Source organism: Hippocampus zosterae, chromosome 7 (assembly GCF_025434085.1).
Source record: "Hippocampus zosterae strain Florida chromosome 7, ASM2543408v3, whole genome shotgun sequence".
In the NCBI taxonomy this organism is placed as follows: domain Eukaryota; kingdom Metazoa; phylum Chordata; class Actinopteri; order Syngnathiformes; family Syngnathidae; genus Hippocampus; species Hippocampus zosterae.
In genome coordinates, this window is record NC_067457.1 from 21,467,987 (window position 1) to 21,488,819 (window position 20,833).

A 20,833-nucleotide genomic window follows, 5' to 3' on the forward strand; every position below is an offset into this window, starting at 1 on the left:
GGTGTTTTAATCCTTTCATTTGTAAAGGGAAACCGGGCGTGCACTTTTTCAAATTAAGCTGTTGTACGGAAATGAATGTGAATCGCTGTAGTGTAGAGAAGGCGCTCTCGGGACACAACCGACTGGGAAATGAATTTCAACAGGAAGAGGAAAAAACGTGCCGCATAGAAGTTTGTTGCGTTTTCCCATCTCGGGCTTATCTAGGCCTTACGAGGCAGGATAGTGCGGAAATTAAAGATGTCGCAATGTGTGGTGATGTGCCAGTGAGCCTTCTAGGGGTCACCTATGTCATGCGGAGCGGTGGCGGGGAGGGGCCCGCCTGCTGCTTTTAGCACTTTTAAGAGCTTTCGGCAGTTCTGAAAGTATCCCACAGGAGATGTTTTACTGGTTCAGCGCAATCTGTCTGTTAAGGTGGGGGGGGGCTAAAAGGGTAAAATAGAAACACTTTAACAATACAGATTTGTCTCTGCGGAGTGCCGACCTCCGCCAAGGTCAAACTGTTCACACAGGTGTCCAAAAAAAAAAAAAGTTAGTCGGCAGTCCGAATGACAAAGAGGTGGTCGATGTCGATATTTTCGTGGACACGTAGTTGTCTCTTTCCCGCTTCATCCCGCCAACCAAATATCTGCCCTTTTTATTTCGTGTGTCAAAATGGCCGCCGAAGGAAAAGGTCAGCAAAACAACAAAGCCTCGTGATGGTCGAAGACTTTTATCCAAGAGGAGAATGTTTTTTTTTTTTTGCTCGTAGACAACATACGGGATTTGTTGCATTGTAGTCCGGATTCTTCCAGCGACGGGAGATTTGGCACGTTCTGAACTTGCACACTCATCAAGACTTTCTTTTTATGTCTCTGTTTCTCCCCACCATTTGCATCTTCCCTCTGGCGCCGCCGATGCTCCGTCATCTGCCCTGATATGCACAATCCAGGTAAGAATGCTTTTCTTTTTACCTTTTGCTGCGGCGGTTATTTTTTTAAATGCTTAACTTGCCAAAGCAATATGCAGTATATCACTGTCTGTTTGGCTGCAACAATTGGCCCCATATTTGTTATTTGGCATCACGGGCTTCTTAAAGGGCAAAGTCACAAATCATCAAAACGTTCATCAGCTACATTTTTTTCGAGCTGGAATTTATCGATGGCGGACTCCAACCTGGACCGGTCACTGGTCAATAACGGGGCCCTTTTATCGACAAACAACCATTGACACTGACTTTTGCATATCACTGGAGTTGAAACTGAACTCTCATAGGCAAGGAAAGGGCCACAACAACTCTTAAAAAGAAAGCGTAATCAATTAATTTTCAAGATTACACAAAAACAATACCGCACACTTATTTTCCTCCCGAAAGAAATCTCTCCCCAAAGGTTTTGGCCAATGTGATGTCAGAAACACAGTAGCCATTTTGCCACGTGAAACAACACACTTGAGCAAGCCTGGTATGGTAAAAGGCGATCAGTCGGAACGCTAACCGTGTCAGGCTGTCAGCATTCAAAGTGTGCAGAGTCACTTACGTCTACTTTGTTTGTTTGTTTTGTTTGTTTGTTTTGTTTATTGAACATAAAACATATACAGTAATAATTTGACAGAAAATAAGGTAGATAAAAAAAAGTAAAAAGAAAGAAATCAGTCTTCATTCAACACAGTTATTATGTTCAAGGGAGTAGGATGAAGTAAAAAACGTATCTAGTCCTACCCCGTTATGTGTTTATATCTACTAAATCATTTTTATATCAATCAGAAAAGAAAAAGGAAGAAGTCTCCATTAAGGCTCATACTTTACCCTTAACCGTGATATTTTTACAGCTTTAAGTTTGTATCGGGATTATATACATCCTCACCCTGGCACTCTTGTGTCAATTTTCTCTTGTATTCATAATGGATATTTCAATATCTTTCTCTATTTATCAACTTAGTTCTGATTTATCATTATATTTAATGTTTAGAATTTATCATTTTAACTCTGTTTGATGTAGGTTGTTTGTACTATTTTTTTGAATTTGTTTTTGAACTCAGCAAGCGATTTACTCATTTTTAGGTCCGTTTCGAGATTATTCCACATATTAACACCTTTGCTTGATGTTTGTTCTTATTTTGAGTTTTTTGAATAAGTTGGTACCTCTTAATTCATAATTGCTTACTCGAATTTCGAAAAACTTCTGAATGTTTTGTCAGAGCAGGTTATTGTGTGCTTTGTACATTAATTGGGCGATTTTAAAGTCAACCAGGTCATAAAATTTCATCGTATTATATTTGATAAATAGTGGATTTGTGGGTTCCGTATATTTTGATCTATTAATAATTCGAACTGAAGAAGAATACTTGTCTTTGAAAAGTAATCCAGCGGCTCTCGCTAGCCCCGAGGTGGCACTTAAGTTCTGCTTGTCGCTAGCGCGGCCAATGCTAAAGACGCTAGGTTTCATTTAGCGTCTTTAATTTAGCGGTTGAACGTAATCTCAGGACGACGCGTTGAGGTCGTAGCAGCAGTTTTTGACCGCAAGGCAAATGCACTCAACACAATCTAGAAGATAAGTCGCCTCGGACGCCGCCTGTTGGCGGCATGTTTGCTGTCATGCAAAGCATAAACAATGGTCGCTGCGGTTAGCTTGACTTCGTTTGCCTGACAGTGTACACAAAAATAGGTGCGTACTAGAGCACTGGGCGTGAGAACTGGCGTACTGGCGACATGTACACGCGCCGCATAGCAATGATGCTCAAATAGACACACAAGCAAAGAAATAAAAGGAAGGCCCTGAAAGAGGACACGCGAGTATTTTCTCCCCCCCTGCCAAAATGCATGATTATCTGCTCCTTCGCTGAGAAGAATGAAAGGAAACAGAGTCTAAAGGGTAACGATGATAAATGGCCATCACCACTTTGCTTCTTTCATTCCCGCTTTTGACACACAGCTCAATAAAACATGAAAAACAGTTCTCTAATTGTTTCACTGTCACGATAACCCAAATTAAAGTTCCAGCTCCCTTCAGCGCCCTCTTTTCAGTCTGTCATTGCTCAAAGCCGGGGATCGGTTTGAGCTGCCGGGTTTTTAATAGCACAAAGCGCTGTTAATTTTTTAATTTTTTTTTTTTGCTTTTAGCGCCTTTGTTGTGCGCCGTAAATTGCCAGCTTCTACAAACATGGTGACATGCTGTGCCGCAAAACAATTCCCAAACATGAGTGTTTACTGAGGGCTTGTAACAGGCCCACGCCGGTGTTTGCGATGTTTTTCCTTATACAGACTAAAAATAGCTTGGCGGGTGGGGAAAAAAAAACCTCATTAATCATACAGGAAACACATTAACTCGCATAAATGTTTGTGTACAAGCCCATGCAGTTGTAATGATACACTTTATTTTATGGTACATGCTAAACTTGGTCTCAGAGATTTCCTTAGTATGCAAAGTTAAAAATGTTGTTTTATAGCAAGGTCAAAATGCACCATGAGTCCTTACTCTTTTCTATAGTGTTATACCGTAGATAGATAGATAGATGGTTTGCTCTGATCTCAGCAGACGAGTTTCAGATAAACAAAGCTTTGAAGGCCACTGAACTGTCTCTTACGGAGTTTCCTGAAAGCAAAGATGGTCCCGGCGTCGGCTGTTTTGGCCGCGGCGGGAACGTCATGACCCCTTCCACTGACGGGGAGGATGTGCTTTCTGTGCTATTGTCACATTCAGCTGTTTTTCCAAGGATAAGTTCACATTTCAAAGTACCTTTTGTTTGCCAGGGTTTTGGTTTTTGTTGCTGAAACTCACGATGTGACGGTTACATGATAAAGGAATCATTTCGCTAACAGATCTCTGATCAAGTGAGCAATTTTGTGACACTTTTTCCCAATGTACCTCTGGAAATGTTTATGGTAAAGGGGCTTGTACCGTATTTTTCTAACCATAGGGCGCATTTAACTCATTCAAACCTGGCAATTTTCACTTAGACGTACAAGTACGTCCTTGGGAGGCGGAGCCTAATTTAAAAAAGACGTACATGTACGTTTTATGGAATTAGTGTTAAAATCTTTAGATTTTTCTCAAACATCAAAGGTGTGCCTTGTTGCTCGCGTGTGCCGTTTCTACCACTTATAAGACGGTCAGCTGTCCACTGTAGTAACTTCTGTCCCTCAAAGGGTTCATTCAAATTCTTTCCAAATGACCCTTCACGTACGTAATCGCTAGCAGGCGTACAGGTTGAGAACTACTTCCTGCTTGCGTGTCTGACAATAACGGGGAATGTCCTCTCATGCTGTGATCAGACCGTACACAAGCTGAGGGCCATGAGTCTTATAATCCGTAACACCATATGTATTAAAATAGATGAAAAAAAGACCGCTTCATTGGTATTGCACTTTATAATCCGCCGCGCCGAATGGTCCGAGAAATATAGTCGACTTCCACGTGATCGTATGGATCCTGGCGAAGAATTCTGTTTCATTTCAGTGGCTTATTGGTCACAATTTCTTTGAACAAGCTCAAGGATTATTGCTCAATTTCCAAGGTACCGGGACATCGCTTTGCACTTATCTCTTCTGGCTATCCGACTCCAAGATGGCTTCGACCGTAGAGGTCAAATGTTAGATCAATGGGGACATGTATCTTGTGTGCAGTTTGATGGGATCCCCCGCTGCCCCCTTTTCCACTCTAAGATTTTCCAACAATGACTCGTTTAGATTTTTTTCAGGATTCCATCTTGGGATTTTCATATAATTATAGATAGCCGCTATCATAATGACTTATTTTATCGTGGAAAAGTGTTAAAAGGCAGACAGTTATCGTTTGGGATGTAATGTCTCCAAACACTTTAAGTACCTGAAATAGCTCGACTCATTGCCTCTTTGGGGGCTTTTTATTTTGCTGTCGAGAGCACATTTATTTCTTGGTTGAAGTCGTTTAATGCCGCGGCGTGCCGTGGTCAGCCGACTCTGTTTGTTACTGCTGTTTTTCGGGGGGGGGGGGGGGGGGTGCGGCTTCGCTCCACTTAGTCCGAGTGACGGTACTCATCAACTACACACGCGCGAAAGTCATTATTTTTTTCGTCACGCTTTCCGCAGCCTCTCCTTTTGCAACACTTCCCACACAATAAGATGCAGTATATCTGGCGTGCACGCACAGTTGACACGATTTGAGTTTTAAAGCAAACAGTGGGCACCTCATTGGCCGATTAGCTCTCAGCTGGCTTGGCTTCCTCCATCGATCATGTGACCCTTGGCCGGGAGTCATAGCAGTCCATCAAGAGACTCTCGTTCTCCACCTGACGTGGCCTCCTCCTTTTCCTTCTTTTTCTCTGCAAGTGAATAATGAACTTGCCTCCCATTCTTTATCTCCCTCTTACACTGTACCCCCCGCCCCTCCCATCCTCCCCTCTCCAAAAGAACGATCCTCCCACCCCTCTTTCTCTCGCTTAGGCTCCAACTTCATTTGCCACAGTGTCGCAGCAAGCTGTTTGGCAAACCTGAGCGCCGCGATGGTTGAATGCAGGGAGGCGAGCATACTGGCGGCATTGTGCGTTTGCCGAGGCCCTCCATCTTAGTCACTCAAGTGTGTGTGTGCAGCAGTGTGTCACTGTGTGCCTATGGAGCTGACGATATGGTCGCTATCCGACCATCTTGGTTCATATTAACTCATTGACTCCCAAAGACGTATTTAGATGTCTTTTCAGACGCCACACATTTAATCCCAGCTCCTCATTTTATATTGACTGTACTTGAAAAGGGCTATTAAATGTGCGGCGTCAGAAAAGACGTCTAAACCCGTCTTTGGGAGCGAATGAGTTAAAGATCATAGATGAGGGTGTATCTGGCAAATGCCCGAATTTGTTGTTGGATCGTGTTACGCTGGTGCGATGCCAGGCTGACACATGCATGACGCATCCCCTCATATTAAAAAAAAAAAAAAAAGGCCAGTCGGGGAATTAACGTTCCAAACGGTGCTGCGCCAAAGCCAAACTGTCAAACTGGTCTGTTGTGAAATGTTGGCCTTTACCCAAATTTGCGTGGACGAGACCGCTCATCGGCACAATTCCGTTATAATGTGTTAATTTGTACCATGTGGCGTTTTTATTTATTTATTTTTGGGGGGGATATCACTCTCTGGCAGCCCTTGATCTCCCACTCAACACATGTGTCAGCTTTGTCGCGCAGTACCATCACAGCTGTGGAAATGTGGCTTTTTTTGTTTGTTGGTTTTTTGTTTTTTCGAGAAGAGTCGAAGGGTCAAAGACAGGCTGCCTGACATCCAGGCAGAATGCAGAACCACATCTGTCACTGGCCGGGGAGCCTCCCGCTCCTTTTCCATTTTCCGATTCTCGCGCTCTGCCTTTCATTGCAAATCCTTTAATCTCTGAAGACTCTCCAACTTGGGCTGCCTGTCAAAAGCCACTGTACAATAATGTGCTCTGTTTGATAGTTTAACCGCTTTAGTGCTTCGGTGTCTTTGTTTTTGGACTGCGAGTTTGCGTCAAATGGATATTAACCTGTATGAGTTGCTCCCAACGCTGTCGAGAAGGCGATAAGGTCGTTGCCTGTCCTTGAAAGACAATGTACGCTAATGAACCCCACGGGGCTAATTATTGACTGCAGACAACCATGGTTACCGTGGTAACTGTTTGTATGGATGTCAAATATTCAGCCGAAGCACCAAACCAGGCATTAACAATTTTTTTTTGTCCTTAAACACAAACACGTACACAAAGGAAGCCTTCTTCCCACCTGATTGCGTCCCCATCTTTCATGCCGAGAGATTTATGGTTCCAGAAATGTGGGAGACAGGCTATTACTATGTCCTTTTTGAACTCATCAGTCAGACAAAGTGGTTCGAGGTGGTAGCAGAGAACGGTGGCGGGCCTTTTTACCGCGACACATTTTCCCTCCTACACGCCTCGCCTGCTCTCACCCGTGTTAACGTTGCTCCGTCAGCTCCCTCTGTTGCTTTTGTGTGTGATTGTGTGTGCGTGTGTGTATGTGGTGTTTTATTTATTTATTTTTTGTCAGCGTTTAGGCTACAGCGCCGTTCCTGACACGCTACTTTGTTTTCTCATCTGATTGGAGGCTGGTGGCGGAGGATCGTATCACGCTGGAGCAAAATCACTTGTTTACTCCGCAAATCGTATTTAGTCGCGACATACTGGAACGTGCAATTTGCCAACTGTCCAGGGATGTGTGCGGAAACCTTGACGCTCTCCTTGACATTCAAGATAGCGATACCGTATGTTTTGGAACGTGCAGCCCCAAGTCATATTTTATGGAAATGGAAAGTTTGTGCCAAGTAGCCGGATGGATAACTTTTTAGTCTGCTTTAGTTTCTTAAGCAACACTGTGTGCTTGTCATATTATTAGTATTATTATTTAGCTCTTCTGTTAGTTACTGCTGAACTAAATCTTGAATGCCCATTATTGAATACTATAAGGCGCACCTAAAGCCATTCCATTGTTCCAAAAGCTAGCAGTGCACCTTATAATCCGATGCGCCTTATACACGCATCAATATTCGGACTTTGCGGGCGTAGTATTTGAAATGATCTGTAAAGCGCTTTGTTATAACTGCGGCGTTTGTGAAAGCTCTGTGTACATAAAGCTGTGTTGTATTGTAATCTATTTAGTGTAGCTCCACCTCGTGGATGCATAACGCAACTGCAGCCACGATTTTAGCTTCTATTCTATGCGCCATATAATGCGGTGCACCCTGCATATGAAAAGCGTTTTAAAATAGGCCATTTATTGAAGGTGCGCCTTATCTTCTGAAGTGCCTTATAGTGCGGAAAATACGGTATTTTAACTACGGCATTTACAGCTGTCTTTTGGGGATGAAGGTGCATATTGTGACAATTGTGCTTGCCTTTACTCCCAAATTTCAGTTTGATCCCAACCAAATTTTCTTTCAGCCTGCTTTTTATTTTCCAATTAATACAGTATTTTTCTTTTTATATCCCACTTCGTGAACCCGTATTCACCTTTCTCCCCTTTGTGAAACCGTTTCATCTCAACAGCCCGGGTTTTGTTTGTGTTGCTTTTAAATTTGCCCTTCATCCTCATGTTTGTGCATCGAGAGGCAAACGGTGGTTTGAAATTTTGCTGCCGATGCAGTTTATCCACTAAAACAGTCACATTTGTGCTTTTTACTGCTTGTTGCTGTATCAGCGGCGGCTCATCAGCGTCGATGGCTGTGTCCTCACGGTAAAGTCATCGCTACGAGTCCACATTGGCCTCCGTTTGTCCTCCTTTCACCAAGCCTGGCTTCTCTACTTATAGAAGAGCAGCAGAATGGCTCTCGGAAGGACGGTAAAATGCGAGCGCTGACACCTTGATGCCGCATAGGTTACCCCCACTCGGCCATATCTCACACAGATGTGTCCAAAAAGTGTCAGCCTTAACCGGTGGAGTAGCCGCGTGTCCTCCCTCGCTGCCTCGTCATCCTTCTCTTCCCTCATCCTTTCTCTCGCCTGGACTCACGGTGCGTTGGAGCGAGGGCTGCTGATAGGAGTGTGTGCCGGCTGATAAGTAAACACACTTGAGGAGCTTTACGGAGTTGGGGTGGGGGGGGATAAAAATGCTGTTGAATATTCCCCGCATTTGTGTTGTGACGCTAACCCGAGTGCGAGCGACGCTCGGCTGGCCGACGTCAAAAGATAACCGAGCAATCCAGGAGGCGCGCTGACTGTTAAATATGCAAGCGTAACGAGTGGCAATTACACCGTCCCGTTTGGAAAGCGCGACGTAGCTGAGGGGTGTGTTTTGCTTCAGTCAACACACGGGTTGTGTGTCACGCCTCGGGGGGGGGGGGGGGGGGGTTCCATTAGGAATCTGGGCTGCTTGATAAGTAAGAGATGAAATTCCGCGTTGGGGATCGACTGCCTGTCTTCAGTCTTTTGGTGTCTTATTGAAGTTTTCTCTCCCTGAACGAGCTCGGAATTTCCCATCCGTTCATGCTCGGGTTTGACAGATGGCCTTTACGATCGGCTGTTTTGACCGAAAATGGGCGCATTTGTTAATTGGAAGATATTGTTTGCCTTGACTACTCTGTTTATATTGAATGTCTTTGTACTGTATTTTGAACCCTTTAAGAAAATACAACATTTGTATAGTTATGGTTTGTTTTTGTTTTATTTTTGGTGGTGTTCAGAAAAACATAACTATCTCTAACTATTGCACATCTTTAGCTAATTTGCAGGCGTCACCAAGATATGGTTTACGCTCTTTGGTTGTCGGGTCAAGCATCCTGTGGTTTGATTTTGTCAACCGATGCCAAATACATGTTGCACCTTTTGATCCCAAGCGAGCTTCTGGTGTTGGCTGGCAGCTCAGTGGAGGAAATGGAATGCGTTGCAGTGTGTGCCATAGCACACAAATGTCCTCAGAGGACCCACCCACCCCCGCCCCCTCCATTGATCTTGTGTGCTGCTCCCTGATTGTGTGTTTGTTTCATTGTTTACATCCTTTCTTTTTGATCATCGCTTTCACCACACGGCCCTGATCTGGCAAAACATTCGTCCATGTCAGCTCAGCAGAGGCCCGCAAATTGAGGAATCCCACCCAGAGCGTTTTCTTTATCTGGATATGTGCTCGCAGGAGGAGCGTCTTCATTTAAAGTGGACCCTCTGTTGGCTGGCTGTCAAACTCGGAGGCAAACCTGACATGATATGTGAGCTTTTCACAGAGGCTGGCACAAGGAGGCCCACAGCAGCCGACAAAAACTCTAATCACGTTCCCTCACACTCGTTTATTCATTTCTCCTCTTGCGCGCCCCAATTTCACGGTCATCCGCTTCCTGTATTGTTTTGTTTTTTTTGACAAAACTGGTCCCTGAATTCTCTGGAGTATGGAACAGGGTGCACATGAGTGTGCAACTTATTTTCACAGTGTTACACCCTAGATAGTAAACGGTAGTAGTACTTCGTCAATCCTCCATTAAGCGTTTCCAGTTGGTCCAAAATGCTGCTGCTCGCCTCTTCACAGTTACTCGTAAGAGGGAGCACATAACTCTGAATCCCTTCACTGACTCCCTGCGCATTTTAGAGTTCTTTTTAAGATTATATTGTTTGTTATGAAATCTTGAAATGGCCTCGCCACACCTTACCTCTCGAAGCTCCTCCACTGACGACTAAGCGGAGGCTCAGGGGGATCGAGCTGGTCTCTCTCTTTGGAATGACCTCCCGCTGAAAGTTAGGCAAGCCCTTTCGCTGCCCATTTTTAAAACTCAGTGTTATTCTTTGGCCTTTGACTCAGAATGAGACTTGATTTTTACTTTTACTGTCTTTGCGCGTACTACTGTCTGAATGCTGAATGCTAACCATCCCCAAACGGAAATAAACAGGACGAGAACAAATCCGCCAAGGAAGGAAAGTGACGTCACACCTAAACGCAGTTCATATGGCCAAGTGTGAGTTGGTCCTTCGACTTGATTCAAAAATGAATTGAACATCAGACTTCTCAAAATGTCACCATTCCTGTTGAGAACACAAACGTATTGGGGCTTTCTTTTCTTTCTTTTTTTTTTTTTTTTTTACAGCAAAGCTGCGGCAAATATGTTCCACAGGGGATGCTCCCGTATTCTGTCGCTATGGTTAAAACATGAGCAATTTATCATTCTCCTTGATGCCCACAATATTGTTATTCTGCTCTGCTGTACCCAGATTGAGCGTAGCCTTGTTTGAGAATCGTATTTTATTCCTGGAGACAATATCATTGGAACTTTATATATGTGGTCTCTCTCTGACTGAGGCACAAAAAAATAAGATAAATAAATAAAAATAAAATAAGGACCTTCTCCAAACTGAGGCTACGCTATCTAAATTCAAGTCATACGCGAGATTGATGGAATCAATGTCCCAATATTTATGTTGGGGCTGTTAATATCAGCGGAGTGATGAGCCAATTAAGCTTCGCTGCCGAGGTAGGCTGATTAGCGGAGCTTACTGCAACGATCTGGTCTAATTCAACTATAATGTGCATGACGGCGGAGGCTGGCATTACTCACGTTAAAGCCCTCATTCACAGATGAGTTCATTCCTTACAGTGTACAGATGCACGCCAATCCCATCCGGAGTCATTGTTCCTCTCCTCAAATGCCTCTTTTTTTTTTTCCTCCCCTAACACCACGACTCGTGAATCAGGCCGCAACCGCTGTACAAAATGGGCGAAACAATGCAGGGTAAATGTGACCCGCGGCACGCGTGTTGTTCACGACGTCCGCGCAAGCTAAGGCAAAGCTAGAAGAAGCCTTTTTTTTTCTTTTCTTCCATATTTGCAATCATCGCCTCTCATGCCGCTTTGTAGCGCCTACTTTACATGAATAATTGATAATTGCATGAATAATTGATGGAATAATTGATGCACCTTATTAACAGTAAGACTATTTATTGATATGTATATTTTTTAATATATGCAGGTATACTGTATATATAGTTTTTATTTATATACAGTATATATATATATATATATATATGTTGTATATTTTTTTTTAGAAGGCAAAAACTCGAAAGCTGCTCCTCTCCATTTTCATGCCAGACCGCTGTGTAATAAACTTGAATCAACGCTGGCCAATATTCTTCACGGCTCATCGGATATCCGTATATAAGATTGAAACGAGCTCTCATTTCCTCATCCTTTCCCGTGTACTTAGCTCACCTGCAGTGTCACGTCGCCACATTGGAAAGAGGCCCCCTTGCGGAAATGACGACAACATGATGTTCTTGGCCTTATTCATATTGTTTTTTTTTTTAACGTCTGGTGAAATGGTGTGTTGTTTAACCCTTTCACGCACCCTGTAACCTGATAAGCTGTCCATCGGAGTAACCGCTGTCCCTCGAAGGTTTAACGTGACTCTAGCTCGTTCGCAGCTTGAAAATTCGCCTCTTTTGGAGTCTCGTCTGCCGACACATCCTCTGGGTAAATCAAAGGCTACTAGGCCTTCACCGCCATCGTGGAGAAGACGCAAAAGCATTTCAAAGTAAAGGGAGGAAGTGGCGGTCTTGTGGGGCTCGCTGTGTGTTTTCATGTACCCTAATTAGGCCTTCGTTTACCTCAAAGGCTTTCTCTTTAGCCAAGTCCCCTAGGTGGTCTTTTACTCTGTAGCTCTCCCCTTTCGCTCCAAAAGAGAACATACCAAGTGGGTTAGCGTCCTTAAAACAAGCACAACATTCTCAACTCAACTGTATTGATAGAGCACTTGAAAACAACCACCGCTGCATACAAAGTGCCGTATGCGGAGTAAAATTAATCCGTGCAACAGCAAACAAGAAATGAAGAACAAAGAGTAGAAAGCACAAAAACTGTAAAACTAAAAATCAATTCTCATTAAATTTACATGAAATTTAAATGCTCCCTCTTATGAGTACCAGTCTAAAGTCGAGCAGCAGCTTTCTGGAGCAACTGGAGACGCGCCATGGAGGATCGTCTGACTCGAAAGTCAAGTGCATTAGTCATCCAGCCCAGATGTGACAAAGGCATGAGATACTGTTTCAAAGTGCTCTTGAGAAAGTAGAGGCTTTACTTTCGCTAGCTGCCAATTTTCCAATGACCACCGTGTTTTGGAAAGGGTCTCAAAAAGCTTTTCCATTTCCACATGGCCCCAATATAATAATAGTCTATTTTCCCTGTGCTGAATGTTAACTTTTGCCAAAAACCTAGCGGCCTCAGTGAAATGTTCGTCTCTTCTAACGCAAAAAGCAGTTAGAAGAGGAAGTACTACCTCAATATGACATCTATTATAATGGGCGCTACCAGAAGGTGAAACCCCCCCAAGAATCGAAACTCTTGCCTTGATTGCGCCGCCGTGTTTTACAATAGTCGGAGCCTATAAAATAACCCGATAATCCATTAGCAATACAGTGGGCTGCCGTTACGCGACATTACTTTGTTCCCTCATTGCAAGCTGTTGTCGTTCTGCGCGCGTGCTACGGTACAGAACTGCGTACGTTTCTCCCTGTGGCATCCAATTATCCACTTTTTGTGGCTTTTTGGATTATTTTTTTTTTCCCTGACGCTGCACTGTAAACTTGATTTGCCCTTTCGCTTTCAGCTGAGCCCCAAAGTCCTCCGAATTTTTTTCTCTGATGAATTCTATTTAAATGCAAGAGGGTGTTTATCTTTCTCTCTATTTATTTATTTTTTTTTATTTCCAAGACGAAGCAAAAACATAGATTTTTTTTTTTAGGTTGTATTTATTTTCCATTTTGCTGTGTTTTATTTCTACTTTGTATGCTGGAAGCGTTTGGTTCAATTTATTTATCTATTTATTTATTTATTGGGTCGTTGACGTATAAACCGTATTTTTTGGGTCGTCGACACCCCCCCCCTCTCCCCCATTCCTGATTTAAAAAAATAAAATAAAATAGTAATCCAAATGTAACCAATTGAAATTCACACATTTTGTATTTTAATCATCCGCTGGAAACGCTGCTCAATAAGGCTGACCTTTGACTGGAAATGTTTTGCTCCAAGCGTGATATGAAGAATGAGGAAGGCCCAAGCGGAGTACCGGAAATTATTTCACCGGGCCCTGTTGTCAGCGCGTCGTCATTGTCACTCCAGAACGCGACATAATCTCCTACTCGGCTTTCTCATATTGTGTGGAGACCGAACCTTTGCTCGCATACCGTATGTGCACCCGCATCGCATCGGCTGGTCGGACCGGAGGACTCGTCGCTAAGGTGCCAGTTGAACGGAGGAGGGGGTGGGGGTGGGCGACCGGGGGGGTGCTAATTAAATGTGTTTAACCCAAGGTCATCTACTGAGATAAGAGGAGGAATAAAAGCCTCAGAGAAATGTCCACCAGACTTCTGGGGAGAGCGAGAGATGCAAAGTGAGGAGCAGATTGACAGGGTTGGAGGGGTAGAAGAGGGCTTAACTATGTTGTAAATGTTTTATAGGGCTCCTTTGAACTCCTCGGAGTGAAGGAAAGCGAGTGACGTCCGTGCAAATCTCAGTCGAAATCCAGGCCTCCCCCTCCGCCCCACCCCACAGATGAGCCGGTTAATGTTGAGGATGGGAGGGCAGCGGCTATGACCGCATAGATACGGTATCCTGAAAATGTTTGAACTGTCAGAAAGGCTAACAACTGGACATAAAGTCCGCTAGTCTTTTACACGCCTGCACATGTAATGTCCCAATAAAAACGCCCGCTCGTATTTCGAAAAATAAGGAATTAGAAGAACGCGAATGAACGGGAGTCGCTTCAAGTTAGCCTTGGTTTTCGCACCCAAGGAAGGGGGGATGCCGTTGTGACGAGAAGCACTCCCATTACCATTTGGCGTTCTGGTAATTTGAATCCCAGTTTGTGGGGAATCCATTACTGTACGATGAAATGGCTTTCCGAGCTCTTTAAATTGTTTCTTTTGATGGTGTGTTTGGGACACGGAGACGTTTTAGGAGAGAGCGTGGACTTGTGTGTCGTGTTTTTAACTTGGACATGGTGTAGTGGGAGGACTCAGGGTCACAAATTGATATGGAAGCTGATTGACGAAGCAGGCGCACTCACGATTGCTTTTGCTTCACTGCGGCGGCAATATGCACCGATCATTTCAGCACACGCAAATGTATTGATCGGAGCCAGGTTGCGTCTATTCAGAGTATCGTCTATTCAGCCTTGCAATCTCTGGTTTTCTGTATGATCTAACGCTGAGTTGGAGCCCGTCACAAGAAGGAGTCATGCCATTACGCGTATGACGTAACTTATTCCGGTCAAGGTAAAACAACACCTGCGGATAGTTTTTTTTTCTTTGCCTCTTCTGCGAACACTTCTAATTCCATGACTTGGCGCTTCATTTTCCAGTTGCAGTCGCGAGCCCCAAGTTTTCCATGGCGATGACCTTCAGAGCTACCTAAAGTGCAAAAGCCTCTTTTAAATACATTCTCTGCGCCAATTTTACCCCAGTTGCCAACAGCAGGCGCAGTCTGATCGCGTTGGTCCACACAGCAATTACGCTCCGGCTATTTGGGATTTATATCTCTGAAATGGCACTGACTGTGTGTATGGCGAGTGTATGTTTTTAGCACATTTGCCAGACGGAAATACATTTGTCGCTCACAGATGGCGCGGCAAAGATTGTTATGGCTTTGGGGGAAGAGGGCGACGCTTGCCCGGCGTCCCAGTGGAGGGACACGCTTAGATTGGAGATTCCGGGATTTCAGAAGTGCTGAGATCGGAGGAATGCATCTCTGCGTGTCTGAACGTTCATCTCTCTGACTGGTTTCCACTTTTTCTCACGGTGTTTTTGTGTTTGCCTCTCCTCGTTTCATACTACGACACATTTGTCAGTCACTAAATTGTGTTTTTGTCGCAGGAGTCTCCGCGTGTTGCTCGTGAGTGGCAAAGTGGAATCTGCTCCATCGCACAAAAAGTTTCTCCATACAAAGGCAACTTGTTAATTTTAGTGTTAGCATAGCGTTGGCAGACAGCAGAAACTTCCGTCGTCTTGATTTGGTTTGAATCGTTGCTTGCCCGCCGAAATTCTTGATGTTGGTCTCACGTAACCAAATTGTGGCCAACAATTCAAACCAAATCAAGACAACAGACGTTTCTGATATCTGCCAACTCTATGCTAACGCTAACGCTAAAATTAACGAGTTGCCTTTGTATGTATGGAGAAACTTTTTGTGCCATGCAGCAAAGTTTCTCCATACAAAGGCAACTCGTTAATTTTAGCATTAGCATAGAGTTAGCAGACAGCAGAAACGTACCAATGTGCGAATGCCGAGTTAAATTCGCACCTTCAATTTCATCAGTGCAGTATGAAGATGATAGCTTTGAGCATCTGTCATTCGGTGTATGCTTAGCTTTTAGCTTTTGGGTGAAACTTAGGGTAATCTTTTCAGTAGTCAATTATTATTTGATCTTAAATGACACGCCCATTACATGAAATTCACATAGCGTGTCCAATTTGTCATGCCATTGAAGGAAGTCGAAGCTTGTTACTATTGTGCTGGTTTTTTTTTTTTAATTTACTTTTTAACCACTCGGGGACGGAAATATGTATTTAACTTGTGAGAATCCATCCCTTTTTGTTTTGTTTTGTTTTTTTGAAGTCGCATTGAACTCATTTCTTGTCTTTTAAGACCACCAACAAATGTAACGGCTGCTTTTTAATCTCACAGACGTGTAATGATTTTCGGCTCGGCTGCCTCCCAGACAGCAAGTGGCGGCATTTAATTGAGGCTTCCAAACGAATGAGAGAATTATTTTACCTCACAGCTGCAATATGTTTCGCGGGTAGCCCACAGAAACCATTATTTTTTGGGGGGTTTCTCTGCATCTTCCTACAATGCAAGATATAAATGAGTCTCACAATTGAAATTGTCTGAAGCATTTTATTTCTTTTTTTTGTGTGCGTTGTGCTCCCAACAGACATTTTTTTTTAATCTATAAATGGCGCACAACATGCAACAACAAGCCCAGTTAGTTCTTCCATTGAACACTCGATTTCAGCCACCAGGTCATCTCTGCTGGAGCTTTGTCTTCTTGTTATTATCCGCCCCCCCCCCCCCCAAAAAAAAAAATATTTGAATTATTCCATGATAATGCGGCTCTGAAATGGGCATTATCTCCGGCGACGGTGTCTTTTATTCGAGTGATACTCGGAATCTTGGCTCGAGGGCTGATGTAGCAGCAAAGTCAAGTTGTTTATGAGCTTAAGAAGCGTGATTCATGTTTAAGAGCATTACTTAAACCGTTAAGTAGCTTTGGAAAAGAGCCCTCGGTGTGTGAGCGTCCTCTCTTATGTCTTTTAAATGACCTTGTGGCTAGAAAGCGTCCCTTCCAAAGGTGACACCTGGGAAACGTTTTGGGGTGTGTCCCCCCTCCCTCTTTTTTTGTTACGACACCTTTCTCAACTCGTTTTCATCATGCTTTGACCTATTTATCTTTTCTCGGCTCGTTGTCTCCTTTGACTTGTCTGTTGCCCCGTTTTTCTTGACTCTCCCACAATGTTGGAGCCGCAGTTCCCACAAGCCCCACGGCCACAGCTGGAGGCGCTTGGGCGTCGCTCGCCCCTGACCTCCACAGCTGTTCCCTTGCCACGAAGACACACACACACACTCGCACAACCGGCCCGAGCGCTCAGAGCGAGGCCTGCAGGCTTCATTACCGCACGCACAAACACACACACGAGCATATGCGGTCTAACACCAACGGGACATTTCACCGCTTCTCTCTCACGAAAAGAGATGCTCGTTATCCTGCATGTTATCGTAACCCCGGCACGGACTCGTGCTATGACATCACAACGGTTGCACCCTGACCCAGACAGCTAACATAACGGGGACACCTCACTCGGACCCTCACCAGGGTGACCTTTTTGACCTCTGGGTCTTCACCCTCCCCCATCCCCTACAGCATTGGAGCCTCAGCTTCGTAATTTGAGAACACCCATCGGCGGTGTATCACATGACCAACGTGCATCAGATGCCGTTGCCTGGGCTATTTGTGGCAGTGACATCATGACAGAATGGAATTCTAGCCAGAGCTTATTCGCAATCGCTATATATGTAACTCCAATCTTTTTTTTTTTTTAGAGGGGGGGTTGGCCATAGTCTTACTAGGAGAATTTTGGACCCGTTCAGCTCAATCACGCGATGCTTTAATTCCACTAACATATGACTTCTCGTGCCTCATATATTTTGAACGCCTTATTTATATCCCGACAAACGTCTGCCCACTTACATACTGCACAAAGACATCCTCCACCATATTAATTTTCATTTCAAAAACGCAGCCGTCCCGCCGGCACCGTCTCGCCACACATGACCGGTCACAGTTCAGCGCCGACAACCTCGCAGCGAGTGTGCCCGGCGCACAAAATAAGCCGCCAAATACAGACACACCCACACACACACACACACACAAAGAGAACCAACCGCGACACTGCGAATGTTTTGGCTGAATTTAAATGTCGACATCCAGCTGACATCTATTCATGATTTATGAGACGGTCCGGGGGTTAAGTTTTCATCTTCTCAAATACGTCCAGTGTGAGAAGTTTGAAGAGCCCCCATCAATATTTGACGTGTCTCTTGAATACGTTTGCATAATGGATGCCCCAAAAAAGAAAAAAAAAATCTAAATTGAATCATAATTGCATCATAGAAGACATTCTGTTCTCTTTCTTTCTCATTATTTCTTCTGTCCTTTTGTACCCTTCTCCCCATGATACTTGTCTCTCGTACCCCGTTCTTGTCATTCTCTCTCTCTCTCTCTCTCTCTCTCTCTCTCTCTCTCTCTCTCTCTCTCTCTCTCTCTCTCTCTCTCTCTCTCTCTCTCTCACACACATATTTCCAAACCACCCTCCCCCCTTCCTCCCTCTTCGTGCTCTCAGACGGGTGCCGACAGACAATCAGTGTGATCTCTGGGCATGACTGACACATGGTACTGATGAACCCAACGGGTACCCCATTGCTTTGCTTGCCTCTCCGCCTCTGATTGACAGCTGTAGCCCTCCTCCCTTCTTCTCCATATGCGCGCCGCCCAAACTGCCTCCAACTCCACGGCGCCCACCCCCCATCCGGCGTCCCAAAATTGACAGCAATCGAGATCATTCTCTAAAATCTGCACATAAATTATTGATAGATTTTTTATTTTTTATTTTTTTTGCCCTGGCCGAGTCCGAGTCGGTCCCCCGACTTGAAGCGGCGTTGCGATGCACCGCAGAAAAATTCCCCCACTTTCCGCTTTTCTGTCACAGTTCTACGCAGAAGCTAAACGTAACCGAAAGCTTGTCGCTAAGTGTCAGCGGGCGTGCGATAATCTGCTCCAGTGATCCGGCGCCGGTTAAACAGATGATGAACAGAGGGGATGGGTTGCTTCCTCCGCCGATGTTAAAATTCCGGTGATGTTGCATCGCAGAGAGGAAGATGTCGACAAATTTGCGAGGGCCGTGGGATCTCAGACGTCGGCTTTCTGTTGCTCTCCAGCTGGCTCGAGGACACAATTCCGTTTTGATTTGAAGAGTCTTCAGAGGGAATACATTAGAATTTGTGAGCAGACAGGAAATTAAAAGTGATTAAGTTGCGGCTCACCGATTGGCACGGACCCCAGACCTTGTTTGCCTGCAGATGGGGCCTCTCCAATGGTCATTTGAACATTTTTTTGGGGTGTAATAGAGAAAAATGAACTCAGAATTTGGTTCAGATTCGGTTACATTTTTGTGCCTCAGGGGTTCAGCGAAGGCTCCTCGTTTTCAGCGGCCGCGATGACAAAACGTGTCAGTGTTTTACGGACGCGGCTGAACACGCGCCGACATGTCGAAACCCCGCAATCGCACACGCGGATGCGCAATTCTAACAGGAACAGTGAGGCGTACCCGGGGGCTCGGGGGGGCATCTGGATGTGTGACGTAAGAATAGCGCAGCTGGTCCCCGGCGAGCATCTACCAAGCTCCGGACCCTTTATCGGCAAGATCACACAGCAAGGCGCCAATTAGCGATGGAAGTGTGTTTGTGTGCGTACACGTGTTTGGAGTGTGAACCGACTGTTGATGTAGAGGAGCAGTCACGCAGCTGCAGGCGAAGACACGTTGAGCAAATCTTTCTGGACGCGCGTGTCTAGCACATCACGTCCCTTTTGGAAATGACCTCACGCGTGTGCAGTTTGGGACGCTTAGGCTACAGTGCAGACCGCAGAGGGGTTAGGTAACAAAGAAATGCTTTGGATATATATCTTTTTTTTTTATTACATATGTAAAATTTTGGTAGACATTTTAGAAAGGATCGTGGAAGTTGACATCTTTGAGCTGCTTTTGTGGGCCATATTAAATGATGTGTCGGGCCGGATCTGGGCCCGCGAACCTTGGGTTTGACACCGGTGCTGTAGCACATCTAGTTTAGGGCTTAAAAACGTTCCAACATTCTCTTGTCAAAAGAAGAAAGGAAAAAAAAAACACGGTTGACTTAATTTCCACTTGACTCGAGCAGCGGCGTACCTGGAGCTGACTCGGCAAAAGATAAAAAATCCCCACAGACACTAAATAAAACTGAAAACTTGCCTCCTTCCGCTGTCGGTGCTATAAATGTGAAGGGACAAATTGAAAAGATTGCCAGGGTGAAGGCATCGGAGTGAATTAGTATCATGTCAAGACGACGTCTTATCTGGCTATTTGTAGAATATTCCGGCTCACATCTGACATAGATTCGAAATCAGCGGGGAGGGGAGGGGGGACAGTCTGCCCACCTCACCTGATTTACTTTCTGGAAGTGGACAAGTCTGCTCGAGTCCTTTTAGGTGCGGGCGGACATGTTTTGATTTCAACCAACGTGGCCGGCTGGCACCACCACCACCACCACCTGCGGCCAACGTACTACCCGAACTCAAAATACTGCGCCACCGTCATCTTTCCCATCCAGTGACTTAGACCGCTTGGGACTTTCCAGGAAACGTGTGTGTACCTGTGCGATAAATGAGATGAATGGAACAAGGATTCATCTCGTGGCAGCCGAAGAGGGGGAATTTTCCAAGACACATTGGCTAAGACGGAAAGGAAGCAATGGAAGGGGGAGTAGCGGGGGAGGAAAAATAACCAAAAATGTTCCGTATTCAGCTATTGACTGAAAATGTCAAATCAAGTTCAACTCATCACACACGAAAACCCTGCAGGTAAAAAACACAATAGGATACCTTTTAGGAATTCATAGGACGATGAGGCAAATCCATCCATTTCCTGATCCGCTTATCCTCGCGAGGGTTGCGGGGGGTGCTGGACCCTATCCCAGCTGTCTTCGGGCAGTAGGCGGGGGGGCATCCTGAACCGGTTGCCAGCCAATCGCAGGGCACACAGAGACAAACAACCATCCACGCTCACACTCACACCTCGGGACAATTTGGAGTGTTCGATCAGCCTGCCATGCATGTTTTTGGAA

At 44.9% G+C, this 20,833-nt stretch overlaps 1 protein-coding gene and 1 long non-coding RNA gene across 2 annotated transcripts in view; one reads left to right on the plus strand and one right to left on the minus strand.

Moving 5' to 3' along the window:
- ext1b (exostosin glycosyltransferase 1b) overlaps nt 1–20,833 on the plus strand; it is an 84,593-nt gene that overhangs the window by 29,862 nt on the left and 33,898 nt on the right. The window lies entirely within an intron of this gene.
- Nucleotides 755–1,138, minus strand: LOC127604488 (uncharacterized). Its single transcript, XR_007963342.1, has 2 exons — nt 1,014–1,138; nt 755–950 (listed from the first exon to the last, which is right to left on the minus strand). It is a non-coding gene; the product is annotated as an uncharacterized LOC127604488 (long non-coding RNA).